The 16728-nt window shown below is 34.9% G+C and overlaps 1 protein-coding gene across 2 annotated transcripts in view; it reads right to left on the minus strand.

The window, feature by feature from the left end:
• Positions 1-16728, minus strand: part of MMP16 (matrix metallopeptidase 16) — a 277042-nt gene that overhangs the window by 259428 nt on the left and 886 nt on the right. The gene's annotated exons all lie outside the window — the stretch shown is intronic.

The raw sequence follows: 16728 nt of genomic DNA on the forward strand, positions 1-16728 counted from the left end.
CCACAAAGTATTTTCAGCTACAAGAATAGGCAAGTGATCCAAACTGGGTTAATGAGAAACTTTCCTTAGGGCTTTTCATAGCAGAGCTGGAAGTATAAACATATGGGCAGAGGGAAGATATTTTCTCCAAGAAAAGTGATAAAGAAATGGTTGCCAGGTGAGAGGAAACCATATAACATGGAAAAAGACAATCTGCAACAAGAGAATGAGGCCAACCAACAAAGAGAAGCAGGAGTGAGGGTAAGAGAGGAAGGCTCTGCAAAGGTCTCAGCTTTACTGCTTGTTTGGTCAGCCCTTCCCCACAATCTGTGACCTACACTAGTATTTTCCAATAAACCTCCTATATTGGACAAGGTGATTCACACTGGCTTTCTGTTGCATGAAACCAGGAGTCTTGAATAAAAGTCTTGAATAAAATGTCCAAATTTTATCACAAAATTAATCAGTCCATTTGTTGTTTCATTCAGAAGACAATTTTCGTCCACCAACCACTGTGATATTCCATGGAAATACCATGACTACTAAGTCAGAGATCCAAAATGTAAGGAAATATTCAAGGAAACTGTAAGAAACAGTAAAAGAAAACCATTAAAATTGAGGGAAAAAATAGAGAATATTGATAATATACCAAATTTCAATATCTTGCTATGTTGGTCATGCTGTGTCTCACCATCAATCTTTAATTTAAAGGCAATATACAAGATTCGAGAATTAATTATCCTGGTTAAAGTAACTAGAATTTTAAATATGTTTAAGGTTAATTGACAATTGAAAACAAATGGGTATTCACCTCCCCTAAAGTGAGAATAAAGACAATGTGCCTAGTGTCACGATAATTACTTAATACTTCTCTAAAAGAACTAGTCAGTACAATTATCCAAAACAATGAGAAAAAACAGAAGGCAAAATTATCTTTAAGTCTAAATAATATGACCATGTGTCGAGACCACTCAAGAGGATCTACAGAAGGATTATATGACATGATTTAACAAGGTGGCCATTTGATAATTAATATATAAAAATCAATAGCTTTTCTTTTTGTTTTTTTGGGAGGGAAATATCAAGGTTTGTTTTGTTTTATTTATTTTCTTGAGAGACAGAGAGAGAGAGAGAGAGAGAGTGTGTGTGTGTGTGTGTGTGTGTGTGTGTGTGTGTTGGCGGGGGAGGGGAGAGGAGTGAGGGGGAGAGAGAATCTCAAGTAAGCTCCACACTCAGTGCAGAGCCCAAGGCAGGGCTCAATCTCATGACCCTGACGTCATGACCTGAGCCAAAATCAAGAGTCTGATGCTTAACCAACTGAGTCACCCAGGTGCCCTTTATTTTATTTTTTTAAATTATACTTGACATATTACTTACAGGTGTACCCATAGTGATGTGAGAATTACTGTATATACATTAAAAAATGCTCACCACAATAAGTGTAGTTCTTTAAATAAAAATTGCTTGATAAATATAGTGGAAGTTCCCATTCTAAATAGCAACAGAAAAGGAAAAAACTAACTCCAAATCTACAGAAACCTGCAAAACACTACTGAAAGGAATAAGTTTGGTATTGTCCCAGGAAGATTTAAATATATCAGTGGAAAAAAACTGTATCCAAAAATAGGTTAAATTATTTGTGAAAATTAGTATATGACAAAGGCAGCTTTTAAATCAGTGAGGATGTTGTAGATTGAATTACCGATCCCAATATTTCCCTCCTCCTCCATCCACACTCTTGTGCTGGCCTCATCACAGGCAACGTGTACATCCAAACTCCTTGACCTTGGGCCGTGCTATGTAACCAACTTGCTTGGGCAAAAGAATGTGGTCAGAAGACACTGTGTGTTGGTTCAGAGGCTAAGACTTCAGAGGCATCGTATTTGGCTGCTTGTCCTCAAATGCTTTTACCACCACCAAGGGAACATGTTCCAATTTTCCTCTGGTTTTAAGACTACATGCAATATATACAGCAGAGTGGCCCTAGCCTAGCTATGTGAAACAAAGGTGCTCTGGACCACCCACGAATCTATCAGCTTGACTCGAATTTGTCTTATAAAGGCATTGTATTTTATAGTTATTAGTCCTCAAGAAAACCTAAGTGCTACGGAGAAACGATGTATTACTCAATTTATAGTGCTAAAGCATCTGTTAACCAGTTTTGGGGAAAATGAGTTAGATTCCACTTTCTGTACCTACACCAAAGTATTTTACTTAAAGATTAAACAGAAAAAAAAAAAAAAAGAAGAAACAAGTGTTTTTAAAAACAGTTTTAAAATGCTGGATACTTCTTAAAGCATGATACAAAACTACAAGTCAAAATATAAATGACTAATTAATATGAAAAATAAATTAGCAAAACCAAAATATGTCAATAAATTCATACTACACAGGACAGAGAATGGGTCAACTTAACACATATAGAGCTGTTATAAATCAGTAAGAAAGAGAAGACAAAGTAAAGACTGGCAGGAAAAAGAAACCTTGCAATAAAAAATGTAAGTGGATTAAAGTATTTTAAAATGCTGAATATTGATATTCATTTAAATTTGCATCAAATTATTTTTTCACCCATCAGATTAGGAAAAAAAATCACAAGTGATGGCAGGTGTGTGTGGATTCAACCATGCTCAAGCACTGTTGAAAACTATTTTTTTTAGAGAGGGGGCGAGAGAAAGAGAGCGAGAGAGAGCATGCACGTGCACACATGCACACACACACACCCATGAGGGTGGGGAGAGGGGCAGAGGGAGAGAGAGAATCTTAAGCAGGCTCCACGCCCAGACTGGGGGCTCAATCTCACAACCCTGAGATCATAACCTGAGCCAAAATCAACAGTCTCATGCTTAACTGACTGAGCACCCAGGAACCCCAAGCACTCCTGAAAACTAGAAAATTGATGTATTTTGGGGATAGCAATTTGGCAGAATTCTCCAAAATTATAGATAAATATACAGCCAATAATAGAGCAATTACACTTCCAGAAACATTATTTGTTAAATAAACTCACACATGCTTAAGTAAGCATATTGTATTATTATTTATAATAGAAACAACCTTGAAAATAACCTATTTGTCCAGCAAGAATAATGTTGTTAAATAAATTACCACATAAGTTATAAGATACCATACAGGTATGAAGTTGTTCTTTATGTATTGATATGAAAAATTCTCCAAAGCATGTATTTATGTTAAAAATATATAGAACATTTTAAATAATGTATTTCTATAAAAAGGAAGAGAGGGAGAAATGAAGTATGTATGTGTGTCTACAAAATCTCTGGAAGTTATTCAAGTAACAAGAAGAAAAGAAAACCAGATTGTTGTTTAAATGAATGGAACCGGCAGATGTCTTGTCTTCAACCAAAAGATTTGGTAAGCCATTCCTAATATGATGCTATGCCAGAAGACTCATTTTCCCTGGTAAACCCAGAAGTGAATAACAGACTGTTTAATATTCAGAGGGCTACATTTCCTGTCCCCCTAAGGAAGATGTAATCTAGATAGATAGTACATGTTATCAATGAAAGACTGAAGAAAGTCATATTTTCCCTATTCTTACCCTGCCAACTACCAATGTGCAGGTGTTCAGCAAGAGAAAATCTATCAAATTTTAACATCTCTTGAGTCAGTTCTTCATGGGTCTTCAATATTATACTTGTTAGAACAATAAACATGATCTAATTTTAATGTAAGTTAGAAATTCAAATTATATGTGATTATGCACTCTTAGGGTTTTACATGCTAACGGATGCAAAAATTGATAGCATATCAACATTTTTCTCATGTGTGGCTAAAAGAGCGATGAGTCAAGATGTCCAGTGAAATACAAGTAAAATTGTTTTTGCTCTTTCCTAGAAACTGTATTGGGAAAGTTGCCATTTATTAATAGCAATAATTACAACTGAAGTCACTGAACTAGAACAAGGTTCTTTTCCTTTATATTTATTTCCCTAGCTGTTCAGATACACACTACTGAAAAAAGTGACCAATTTTTCTAATGTCAAGCCAATAGGTACTTACACAGATGTTACATCAGTGAAGGAAGATATAAAGTACTTGTTTATACCAGATATACTAATGTAACTTAATGGAGATGACAAGAAAAAAATCTGGAAGTCCTAGCTCCTTACCAGTTAACCACTGATTGTTAAAATAAACATATCTTTGATTATTAGCAGCTAAATATTTTTAATAAAGTAACTGAAGCAAATGTAAGGTATAAGTACCATATTTTCACCCAATAAGGGCTAAATGAGTTAAGGGAAATAACAACTATTGAAATGGGTCAGAAAATATCAGTTGAACTAGAAACTAACACCCATGAAAGGGGATGATGTAATCCATTCATTCTTCCAGCACATATCTACTGAGCTCTGTACTTTTCCTAGGGCAGTGTTTGGCTCATGAATTACATTGGTGACCATGGCAGATACACTGTCTCATCATAAAGTTATAATTTACTGTGAGAGTCAGACATGAATCTATTACACAAAAACCTTGTACAACAGGTTTTTGGCACATGCATTTAATTTACCAAATTTAACCATATGCTCCAGGGAAACAGAAAAAAATATTTAATTCAAATCCCCTTAACTTTCTCCTCTAGTAAATATAATTTTGGCCTACACGGTTCCAGAGACAGGAAGACCAAAAGTCAAAGGCACAGAGAAACAAGAGACGTTGATACTTGGCTTCTGAGTGTCCATGTGCCAGTCTTAGCAATTAATGAGCTATTAAATGGATTTTCAACAGTAATTTTAAAAGTGAGCCTTTTGTCTTACATACATGTATCAGTATGCAACTTTGAGGTAAGATAAAACACTCTGTGATTACAATTATGAAAGGTACTTTGAAGAATAAGTAGTAGAGAAGGTTATTATAAAAACATAATGGGCTCATTTTCTGGCGGGGGCTGCAGATGGGGATTAGAGACGACCAGATAATGTTTGCTGGTTACTAAGGGATGAGTACAGGGGTAGGAAAGAAATGAAGGACTTAAGCATTTTGATGAAGACTCTGAAGTACATGGATCTTGGTATATCCAGGAGGAAAAGAGAAAACAGAATACCTGCTTGAACAATGGTTCTCAAAGTTTGGTCCAGGAACCCCTGGGGATCCTAAACTCTTATAGGAGTCCACGAGGGCAAAATTATTTTAATATGATGCTATTTGTCTTTTTACTCTCATTTACTTGCAATTGACAGTGCAGTTTACCACAGGCTCCATGATTTATAGTATTGTAAGTGTGAATACAGAAATAAATATGAAAATCCAACTATCTTTTGTTAAGCCGGATATTACAGGTCTTTGAAAAAATATAAAACAATGTCTTTTTTACTAGTGTTACTTTGTAAAATTTATTTTTCATAAACCTTTCTGTTTATCACTCATTTGAGCAATTTGATTATGGTGTGCCTTAGTTTAGTTTCCTTCATGTTCCTTGCACTTGGGATTCCCTGAGACTCTCTGATCCATGAGTTTATAGATTTTCTATAAAACTGGGTAAAGCTTTAATCATTATGTCTCCAAATACTCTTTCTGCCCCCTCCCTGTTCGGGGACTCAGATTACACATATATTAGGCCACCTGAAGTTGTCCTATATATACCATGTTCCACTCACCTTATAAATGTTCTTCTCTCCCTGTGTTTTACTCTGGATAACTTATATTGCTGACTTCTAGTTTACTATTTTTTTTTCTTCAGTAATGTCAAATCTGTTATAAATTTCAAGTGTATCTTTAATGTCACATATTGTGGTTTCAATCTCTACAAATTCAATTTGAGTCTTTTTCAATATCTTCCATGTCTCAGTTTTTGAACAAAGAATACAGTTATAACAACTGTTTTAATATTCTTATCTGCTAATTCCAACATCTGGGTCACTTCTGGATCAGTTTAGATAGACACTGCTCCTCATTATGAGTTGTGTTTTTCTGCTTCTTTACATGCTTGGTAATTTTTTTTTTTTAATTGAATGCCAGACATTGTGAATTTTAAACTGTTGGGTGCTGCATATTTTTGTATTCCTGGATATCTTATTGAGCTTTGTTATGGGAAACAATTAAGTCACTTAGAAACAGTTCGATCCTTTCAGGTCTTGCTTTTAAGACTTTTAAAGCAGAACTAAAGCAGTATTCAGTCCAGGACTTTGTTCCTACTCCCAGAGCAGGACAGTTCTGAGTACTCTGCCCTTTATCCTGTAAATAATGAGGTTTTCAAGTATGGCTGATGGGAATGGGCACTATGCCCAGCCCTGTGTGAGCACCAAGCATTGTCCCTTCTGATTCCTTTAGTTGCTTCTTTCCCTGGCCCCCAGTTGCTACTTCACAGAAATGAGCAGATCAATTCTCAACTAAATATTCAAGGGAACTCTCTACAGACCCCCAGTGATTTTTGCTCTGTGAAGCTCTCTTTTTTCTGGAATTCTGACCTGTAAATTCTAGCCACCTTGGTCTCCTCCGACCCCCAGCTCCATCTCTAGCACAGGGAGCCTGCCTGGCTCAACCTGGTTCTGCATCACCTGTATTATTATCTGCAAGCTCTATCAAAATGGTCAACTGAGACAATTGCAGGGTTCACTCTGTTTGTTTCCCATCTTTTAGGGATGACATCCCTTCATTATCTGATGTCCAATGACTTGAAAACCATTTTTTCCCTATATTTTGGTTATTTCACCAAGTAGGGTAAATCAAGAGCCTGTTATTTATCTTGCCCCATTATCCTTTACCTCTTTAATCTCACAAAAACCCATGAATTGGGTACCATTATCTCTACTTTACACATGAAGAAATTGGGGCACATGATCAATCACCTGGCTTAGTGAAGTTCACTGAGCTTGTAGTGATACAGCTAAGATTTTTAAGCATTTCTTTGCAAGTTCTTGCACATAGCCATTATGATATGCTGTCTCTAGAGGAGGTGAGAGATAGTTGAATATTTACCACTGAGAAATGTTATAAAATCAGCTAGATTCTCACCTTTGTAAATGGGTTTAGAAACAGTTCTCCTTGAAAGGCTAATGAATGATCTAAGTGAACCCTGAAAGCTATACACAGTAACGATCTTAAGGACTAAAGATTTTTTTTTTCGGTCTTTGGTCAACCGCCAAATTAAAGTTTCCATTCCCTTCACAACAAAGACAATAACCAGATATCAGGTCCATTCTCAAACAGTGAGGAGGTGCTCACTAATTTCTGAAGCATGGATCCATGTCAAAATTAACCTATCTCTGAGAAAAGTCTCATTTATATTACAGTTAAATATATTAGAAGTAATAAAATAAACTGGTTTCCTTATAGCTTCTACCCAATTGATTGCAACATATAAAAATAACAAACTCCAAAACTCACAGAACATGCCAGGTAGTAACCGTGTACATATACATTCTTCCCTGCAGGGCACCAGAACACAGACCTGTCACGGGTTTTTCTTTACATTTTCTCTTTTCATCTTGGAATGTAATCACATCTTCCTAAAACTTTTAAAAATCACATTTAAAAGAAAAACTGCAACATGGCAAATAGTTGAGAAAGGAAATACTATGATTAATTTGAAATTATGCCACATTTAATATTATATGTAATTAAACATAGGTTAGCAACTTTCTAATGAGGAAAAAATCATAAGGAGTATTCAAGAGTAAAACTACGGAGCACCACATACTCAATCTTGAATCAACAAATCAAATCAACAGCAGCCTATTCAGTTTTTTTACTCCAGGCAAGACTCTATGCTAGGGTAGACCTAGCATTTTCATTATGTATATTAATTATCTATTTTCAGTTTGAAATACAAAAGATGTGAACCATGGAACTTGATCATATGGTCTTCTTGAGAAATTGGAGATTCTTGCCTCTATTTACTTGGTTAAGAGCCTGGACTCTGCAGCCAGCTTGACTGCTTTGATTCTGGGCTACTCCATTTTGGGAGAATCAGAGCTATGTGGCCTTAGCAAGTTCCTCAACCTCTTGATGTCTCAGATTCCTCATTGGTAAAAGAGAAACAGCAGTGTTAACTCACAAGATTGTAATGAAATTTCAATGAGTTGATATATATGAAACACTTAGAACATAATCAGGCACTCAGCAAATGTGCAACCAGTGTTAATTAACATTTTTTTTATTATTAAAAGAAGTTATTCAATAAAATCAATTCTATGCATCTCTGTTTTATTGGTTATTTGGACCTTGTCTAATTAGACTATAATGCCAGCACATAATTGTTTCCAAACTCTGGTCATCTCATTGGTGGGAACGAAGGTACTGAGATACACCCTATTCTTATTTAAGGAGATTGCCTGGCATTTTCTCAATGCCATGATTACAAAACCCATGCTACAGACAAACAGTAAAGATTACAAATCAATTTTATGAATGATCAAAATAAGGCAAAGACTGCTTAAGCAATTTGCTTGAGTCACCAATGGAACAAACAATCGTACTCAATCCACATGCAGAAGTAAATCAGTAAGTTACATGGACAGAGTTGTTACCATATTAAAACACCCAGACCTCCAAAACCGTTTCATCGGTAACTGGGACTGAGTTTTTATAAATTTGTTCTCAATTTCATACAAATCACTGAGTATACATTTGATTCCGGAAGTCATTTGAATCTATTCTCCCTTCTTCACAGTGAAAGAAGGGAGAATGGATGCAAATGTGGCTTTTTATAAAATTTTACCTTGTTTTCAAGCCTAGTGTCCTGTAAGTCATAACTCAAATATGAAGTCCCTCCAGACCCCAAACTAGAAGAAACAAGTAGGACAACAAGGAGGAATGGCCTAGCAATTATTTAAAGTAAAGAGGGAATGAAGGCACAGCCATTAGAAACCCAAAACAAGTTCAAATATCTAATCACTATAAACAACGAGAAACTATTAACACATGGTATGAATTCAACTGTGAAAGTTCCTATGGAAAAAATGCCTGCACTGACATCCTTCAGGGTCTGACTCTGCATCAGCCTGTGCTGAGACACAAGCCTGCATTCCGCTGACATCACCTCAGGTGCACGCAATTTGGGGACATGAAATAAAGTTCACAAAAGTATCTAGCTTCCCTTAAAAAGAGGCAGTTTATTCCCCCTTAACTTAAGCGTGACTAAAACAAATACTGTAAAATTCCATTCCAGTGAGTAGTTTATTTGGGTTTATTTGGTCATTTGAATACATCACTCTAAGGACTGTTTCTCCGGAGAATATCTGTGGGGCCATGGCTTACTTCATTTATCCATGTCTCATTTAACTGACTAGATTAAGAAACATTTCAAAAATCTGAATGATGCCTGTGAGGAAATTATATCTTAATTAAATGTTGGTGTGCCCCATGCATTAGTGACTGCCTTTTTTTATCCTCCTTCCTTCTACCACAGGTCATATTATAATCTGCTCAACTGAAAACATGTCTGAGGTTCCTATTTAAAGAAATAACAGTTTCACACTTTTGTGACTCATTTCGTACATATTTTTAAAAACAAGAATAGGTAAAATCTATATTTTAAAATCTGCTTTCGTTGAAAAACATGTATTCAACAAAGGCCTAGGGTAAACATTAAAAATAAGATAACTTTAGTCTCACAAGCTTTTAAAATTGGATTTTTGCTACATATAACCTAAAAGGCACGATCAAATTAAATTTAGCCCACCTATCATCTGTTAAGACTACAATTATCTCACTAGACATTTTAGTTAAAATGAGAATTTCAAAAGCACCTGCAGTCACTATAATGTATAGTTTCTCACCTACTCTACACCTAAAAGCAACGGATATATAAAGCAGTCCTGCATTATAACATTTTTTTGTCAAGCTGTCATACCCAGAACTCCCGCATCCCTGAAAAGTGCTAATTTCCTTCTTAGTTCATCAAATATGTAATCATTGGTGCCAACTGGCTCTCAGTAAACCCATATCACATCTTAAATCATAAACCATGTGTTCATTGATTTCTTTAAACTCTCTATTATTGGCTATGATTCATTTTAAGGCATGTGATTGCACCTAGTGTCCTTGATTTTAAACCAAATTCTTCTACTCCACTGGAGTCTTTAAACAGCTCAATAGCTCCCTCTAGCCTCCTTTTATATACTACACCCACTGATCACATTTAATCAAAGGTCAGGGGGCCACAGTGGGATTATTCTTATTCCCTTGGCTAAACTTCTGTTAAAAGGCTCATCAACATATTCCACTGATCCAAACCCACGGATGCACAATGCCAAACGACTGTGGTGAAACACTAAGACAAAGAACATCCATTCAGAGTGCTAAATGACAGGAAGCAACAATCAAATATGGTTTTATGAATAACCTCAAAATCTATAAATAACTTTCCCATGAAAAAGAAAAAGAAGGCAAATAAAAAAATTGAATGTCACACATATTATTACTTAGTATTTAGTCCTTTTAACATGGAATATTTTTGCTGTTCACATAAGCTGCATATTTTATAAAACAAATGGAATCTGATTTTTCACATTCAAAATCAAATGTGTTATGAAGAATAAAAATAGCCCTCAAAGAGCCATGTGCCAAAATTATTTTCCACAATGAGTAAAAGGGATAGACAGTATAAGCATTTCATTTCACTACAAAATACATTTTGTATATTTTGTATAGATAATAGATTTGAATTTGAGACTCTTTCCCACCACAAAAAAAAGCAAATTTTGATCTTATTTCACCTTGCCTTTTTAAGATTGAAGTGCCAACTTATAGATGATATAGATTTTTCAAAATAACATCAAGCCACGTTTTTAACATTAAATCTTTAAAGTATGCTACCTTGGCCAAAAACTGATTTTAAAATTACAAATAATTTGCTGCCAATGTTTTTATTACTCAGCAGAAGGCTAGGATTATTTTCAAAATGGAACACCCTGTGTCACTACAGATGATAACAAATGTTAGCAATAAGTTGCCCATTCTGTATGTCTTCATGATATCCACTTCAAAAAACAAAAAATCTGAACATCTACCTTTGACATCTAGTTGCCCCCAAATTCATATGGTAAATATGTACAATTTTCCTCCATCTATACAAAGTAAAGCTTGGAGGCTAAATACAATAGAATTTCAAATTTGGAAATGTCTTTGGTGATAGTTTTGTTCAATTTTTGTTTTTGCAGATGCAGGCATTAAAGAAATGACTTGTCCAAGATCAAAGCTATTAGTATAAGAACCAAAGTTAAAGCCTGCATCCCTTGACCTCTGGCCTAGGGCTCCATTACATTAAATTGTTAGCTACCTTTTATTCCCAGTGTTATAAGAACAAGATTGTTGCTGTTTAAAAATGTCTTTGCTGCCCACCCCCCTCCTTCCTCTATTAATTGAAAAAAAAAAAAGACTTTTATGTTCTGGATTAGGCATAGAAAAAAGACCTGGTCCAAGTTATATACTGAATCCCACTACTGTAGATAAGAAGCAATGGACTTGCTTCCTTGAGCCAATTAAAATAAACAAGCTCATTGAATCATAAGGCCTATTTATTTTCCATGGTATTACAAGATGAACAGATTTCTGCAAACTCAGTCTTGTAAAAGAAGGTGTGAGCTGAACTTGACATTCTATGATAGTAACAGATGACAAGACAAAATGTGCAAATCATATTCCTAAACTAAACTGTCTAAGAAAAGCCCACGGGAAGAAAATGTACTGATGTTAGTGATTGATATTCAGTATATTACACTTTTTAAAAATGAAAAAGGTATTAAAATAAAATCTTCCTGGACCAGCTGGTATGTCCTAACCTGATAGACTTTTATGTAAGTAGATGCTATCATGATAATTTACCTTTGTATCAGCATCCTTTTTTTTTTTTTACTAACAATAATGATATTTAAAAAGTGCTGAGTGTTTAACTATATGAAGGCATGTTTCCATCTATCCATTGATCTAATATGATATACACGTATTCATTCAATAATCAAAACACTTTATGAGGCAGGTATGTACAATGAGGCTCAGAGATTAATGAACTTGTCCATTATTAACTTAATAATTAACTTGCAAGTAAAGGAGCTGGGATTAGAATCCAGCAATCTGGTGCCAGAATATGTGATCTTAGTCACTATACTACTCCACAATAAAAAACAATTTGGTGAGTGTAATTATATTCACAGATATTTAAAATAAATTGTGACAGAAAGTAACATGAAAAGTGACTTTCTCAATGTGAATATTCATGCTGAAGGGTCAGAAAGTTCTTGAAGGAGCATAAGGAATTTTTTTCTTTTGACATTGAACAAATCTAAGTAATTGATTCAAATGTCCAATGGCTTTTTTTTTTTCATCCTGAAATAATTCCAAATGGTCATTTACCAAATATTCTGAACAGGTACATTTTGAGTAGTCGGGGTAGGTCAGGCCGTGAAATAAATTTACATAAAATAATTGATTAATCCAACTTCAGAGAAAAGAATTATACTACTGAACAAGTACCTTAAAATTTTATGTTCATAACCTAAAATAGCATGAATAAGAAAAAGTAAAAACTTTAGATCTATCACTTTTAACCTGACTCCAGAGATTAAAAAAGCTGTTATTGAATCCAATTCTATCTTTACTTGATGAGGAAGAAGAACCTGAAAGAGGAAACCCAACTCTGTAGGAAAGAATAGACTTGGAAAGTTGTTCTCTGTGGATTTCTCAGGGATAGTAAGAGACAAACTACCTTGCTGGCCTACACTCACCTGCAAGGGTTTCATGAATAACACTAGATCTGGGGAACTTGACCAGGCAACTCTGAACAGAGAAAAGCATAAGGTGGGACACAGAGGAGAACCTGAGGGCTACTGGGCCTTCCGGTCTCCTGGTCATAGTTTTTGGTCCTTATGAACATTCTGAATGGCCAGCATACCTGGGATGTCTTGAAAAGCTTAGAATTTGCAGTAGATAAAAACCTTCATCAATCAGTCACACAGCCCTTGTTCCTGCCCAGGAAAAACTGCTACACTGAGAATTATGGGATGTAATCAAAACAGTCCCTCACTCAAGGGGGCTGACCAGATCCATGTCAGCAACCTTCCATGAGCAAATGAAATAAGGCATGTTGATTATTCTGACCTTTCAAGTAGATGCAGATAAACCTGACAAAGGTGAATAAATATCAAATCAGTTAAAGAAACATACTGCAAGGCAGGAAATGGTTACACTCATGATTCATAGTATTTGTCATGAAAATCTTTTTAAAAAATCTAGAATCTCTCTTTTTTTGTGAATTAAAAACAAAATCAATTTTTGCTTTATCAAGAATTTTTGTCACAAAAAAGTACTCATCTTCTTATGCTTTGATATGTGCATCATTCAGAATACCACATTTTTATTTTACCATTAAAGTGACTTAAAATAATTTTCCTCATTAGAAATGTGTGTGATTCTTTAAAAAACAATAAAGAATATGTTGCTCATATATTTAACATTTGACAAACCATCAAAGTTGATGATGAAAGTTATTACTCTCATGAACTATATATATATATATTTAAAGTAGGCTCCATGCCCAGCATGGAGCCCAACATGGGGCTTGAACTTACGACCCTGAGATCAAGACTTGAGCTGAGATCAAGAGTTGGACACGTAACCTACTGAGCCACCCAGGGGGCCCTAATGAACTATATTGTATCTCAAATTTCATAAAATAATGCTTGCCATGTACAAAAAACCCCACAAGAATTAAAAAAATAAAGAGCCCCAGGATCATGAGAATCCCTATAAGAAGACCATTATTTTAGAGACAATATGATACTTTAGAGCATAGAGATTCAATCCTGATTCTTTGTTAACAATTTAGCTTCGTCTGACCAATGAACACTTCTGATTCAGATTGCTGTCCAATGATAGTAGTCTTTGACTTTCAGTTAATATTAGCAATGTATTTCCTTTGCATCATGGTAATAACTGCACACTGAAAGGCCCACTCTCCAAAAATGGATCCCATAGTATACAAAAATCTTTAAACAAATTTAAACTGAAAATTTGGCATTAAAAAGTGTTCTTCCTAAAACATATAAGGAGAGGAATGAATTGAATCTCTTCCATAGTACTACTTCTGGTAGTGTCTGACCCTTTCTTAGCTGTTGAGATATTTCTTTCTGCTTCTTAAAAACAAAAACAAATAAAATGTACTCTTTCTCTGTAACAGGCTTTCATCAGCATATTAAAAAAATATCTCCTGTTCTGATAACTGAAATTATATGCTTATATTCTTAAAAATAAGCCAGGAAAGAGTTAACATGAATATTTCTATTCAATCCCCAAACCTCCAGGGGGAAAATATGTTTTTGAACCTTAAATTATAGGGATGAAAAGTACAAGGGTCCCACCAATTGTGAAGTTCAGTGAGGAATAAAGCATTGTAATCTTAGCTGTCAGCATAAAAAGCATCTCTCAGAAGCTTTGTTCCAACTATAATAACTTGGTGTGCTGGCTAGAAAAAAAATTTATGATCATATGAGCTTCATGCATGATTGATACCATTACTGTTTATTTTAAGACTGTCCTTGAGAATCAATCAAATAAGCATTCCCAGTGTATGTTTTGCAATCAAGAATGAAGAACACAATATAAGTGCTTTTCTGGAGAATATGTGATGGACTATTCTTCCTATTAGAGCTTCCTACCAAAAAGAAATACCTAATAAAGGTGAATCAGGCAGAAATTCATGTCAGATGTTCTTTATAGTATGTTGAATTAACAAGCAGCTACTCTTATGATTGAAAAAAGAAAAATAGAGATTATCATTACACATAAGAAAGTATATAAACCCAACTAAGGATATGCTCAAGTGCTTAAAAAAACTAATTGGAAATAATACAAACTATGAAGCATAATCTAATCTAAGTCATTAGGAAATCTCCTTTGTATCAAATGAGGTTTTTAAGGTCTCAGATTGCACAAGCCTCTTATCATTCATAATTAAACGTTTGCATTGTGTAATAAATATGGATGACATAACTTAAATACTCTAAAAAATAACTCTTTTTCCATGAACCATTTTTTTTTCACATACATATTGAAGAAGGGATCATGTATATTTGAAATGAAATCTCTTTTTTAGTAAAATCAACTTTTCTTGCATAATGATTGAACTGAGGAATTCAAACTATAAAGATATATAATAAAATTTATGTCTAGCCTCAAAAAGAAAACTTAATAATCATCCAAACACTGATGCTATCCCAACAATCTCTGAAAGCAAATCTAAGACTTTCCCAAAGCAAGTAGCCATCAATCCAGACTCTCCCTTCTACTCCATAGTGAGCAAAATAAAACCAAGCACTTACTTTTACCCACCTTCCCAATGCTCACCTTACCACCATCACTACTACCACTAAACTGAAGCAAGAGGCCCTTCGGCTTACAACATAAATAACAGCTTGCCATTTTCATTCCTTCAGTCTATGAACTAATTACTCCTTCATTTCAACATTAAATCATCTCCTGATTTCAGTGTTAGACAGAAAAAATCCATCGGTGGCATATAACTCTAAAAGTTCAAATTTGCAATCAAGAGAAGTCTGGACTTTCAGCCCCTTTGCATCTCTCTTTTTTTTTCAGAAAACCAAAGTTGTATTTTTCAAAAGGTTAAACAGTTTTGGTTTTTGAAATGGGGTTTCTGTGTAATACAATCATACTTAACATCTGTAAACTTCTGTAACTCTTGATAATGGTTCTTACTTTTTCAAATACTTTGTTTCTCTACCAACCATCACTTATTACATGGAGTCATAAGAACAGTTTATATAAACACAGTTATATTCAGAATATGGCCTCACACATGGCATTTATTATGCACACTTTGTATATAAATCTGTTACATGAAACATGTTCAAATGCTGTGCAACAGGTCCTGTTATTGTGTAAACACACACTCCCAACAAAATGACAGTAAGCTTTAAAGAATCAACAATATTTTAAAAATCACATTATTCTTCTTTTTTTTTGAGACGTCAGAAGACAGAAGATCTCATCAAAAGTAGTATATTTTACTAAAACCCTCTTACTGTCTTTGTATTCCACTGTGTATGTTATAAACTGGAGTTAGAGCCCAGGTGTATACACACTTTCATTGATTTACTGCACATTACTGGCTTCAGTGCTGAGTTGATGACAGGAAGAGTACTTTGGCAGAGGTCTGACAAGTCCTTATCCTCAAGTTCCCTTCTGCTTTATGTCTGTCTGTTCCCAAAGCTGTCAAAGTAAAGCAAATGACAGACTAAAACCTCTCAGTTTTGCCCTGAGAGTGTGAAATCAAATTAAAAACACACCTCAGAACTACTACATTGGGCCACGTTTATTTTCAATTGACGGGGGAGGGGAAGAGAAGACACTTTAAAAGAGATGGATTTCATGTCCTCTGTAGTCAGATCTAGTTACAGTGTATTAAGTTATGTCTAAAAAAAAAAAAAAAGACCGTCTAGTCAAGTGTTTAACACAAAGTAATGTTATTAAACATATCAAGTATTCCCACGCTCTCCTCTAGATTCTTTGATTTTAACCTCCTTTGTTAGGCACAGAACATGGGTAGAAAGATTTCAGGAACAATACCAAGGAAGCACATGATGCCAAGCAATGAATTCTGTATTTCCTGAACAGTTTATTCATCATAAACTCAAACTGCTTTTATTAAGCCACACGTTTGCTATATGTAGGACTTCGCCTCTTCCCTGGGTGACAAGCATGGACCGGCTACAAATGTATCTCCGAGCGCGCAGCATCGTGCTTTGTGCTGCTGGGGATAACGGATTC

This window comes from Leptonychotes weddellii, chromosome 4 (genome assembly GCF_054177405.1).
Source record: "Leptonychotes weddellii isolate Sample4059 chromosome 4, ASM5417740v2, whole genome shotgun sequence".
In the NCBI taxonomy this organism is placed as follows: Eukaryota; Metazoa; Chordata; class Mammalia; order Carnivora; family Phocidae; genus Leptonychotes; species Leptonychotes weddellii.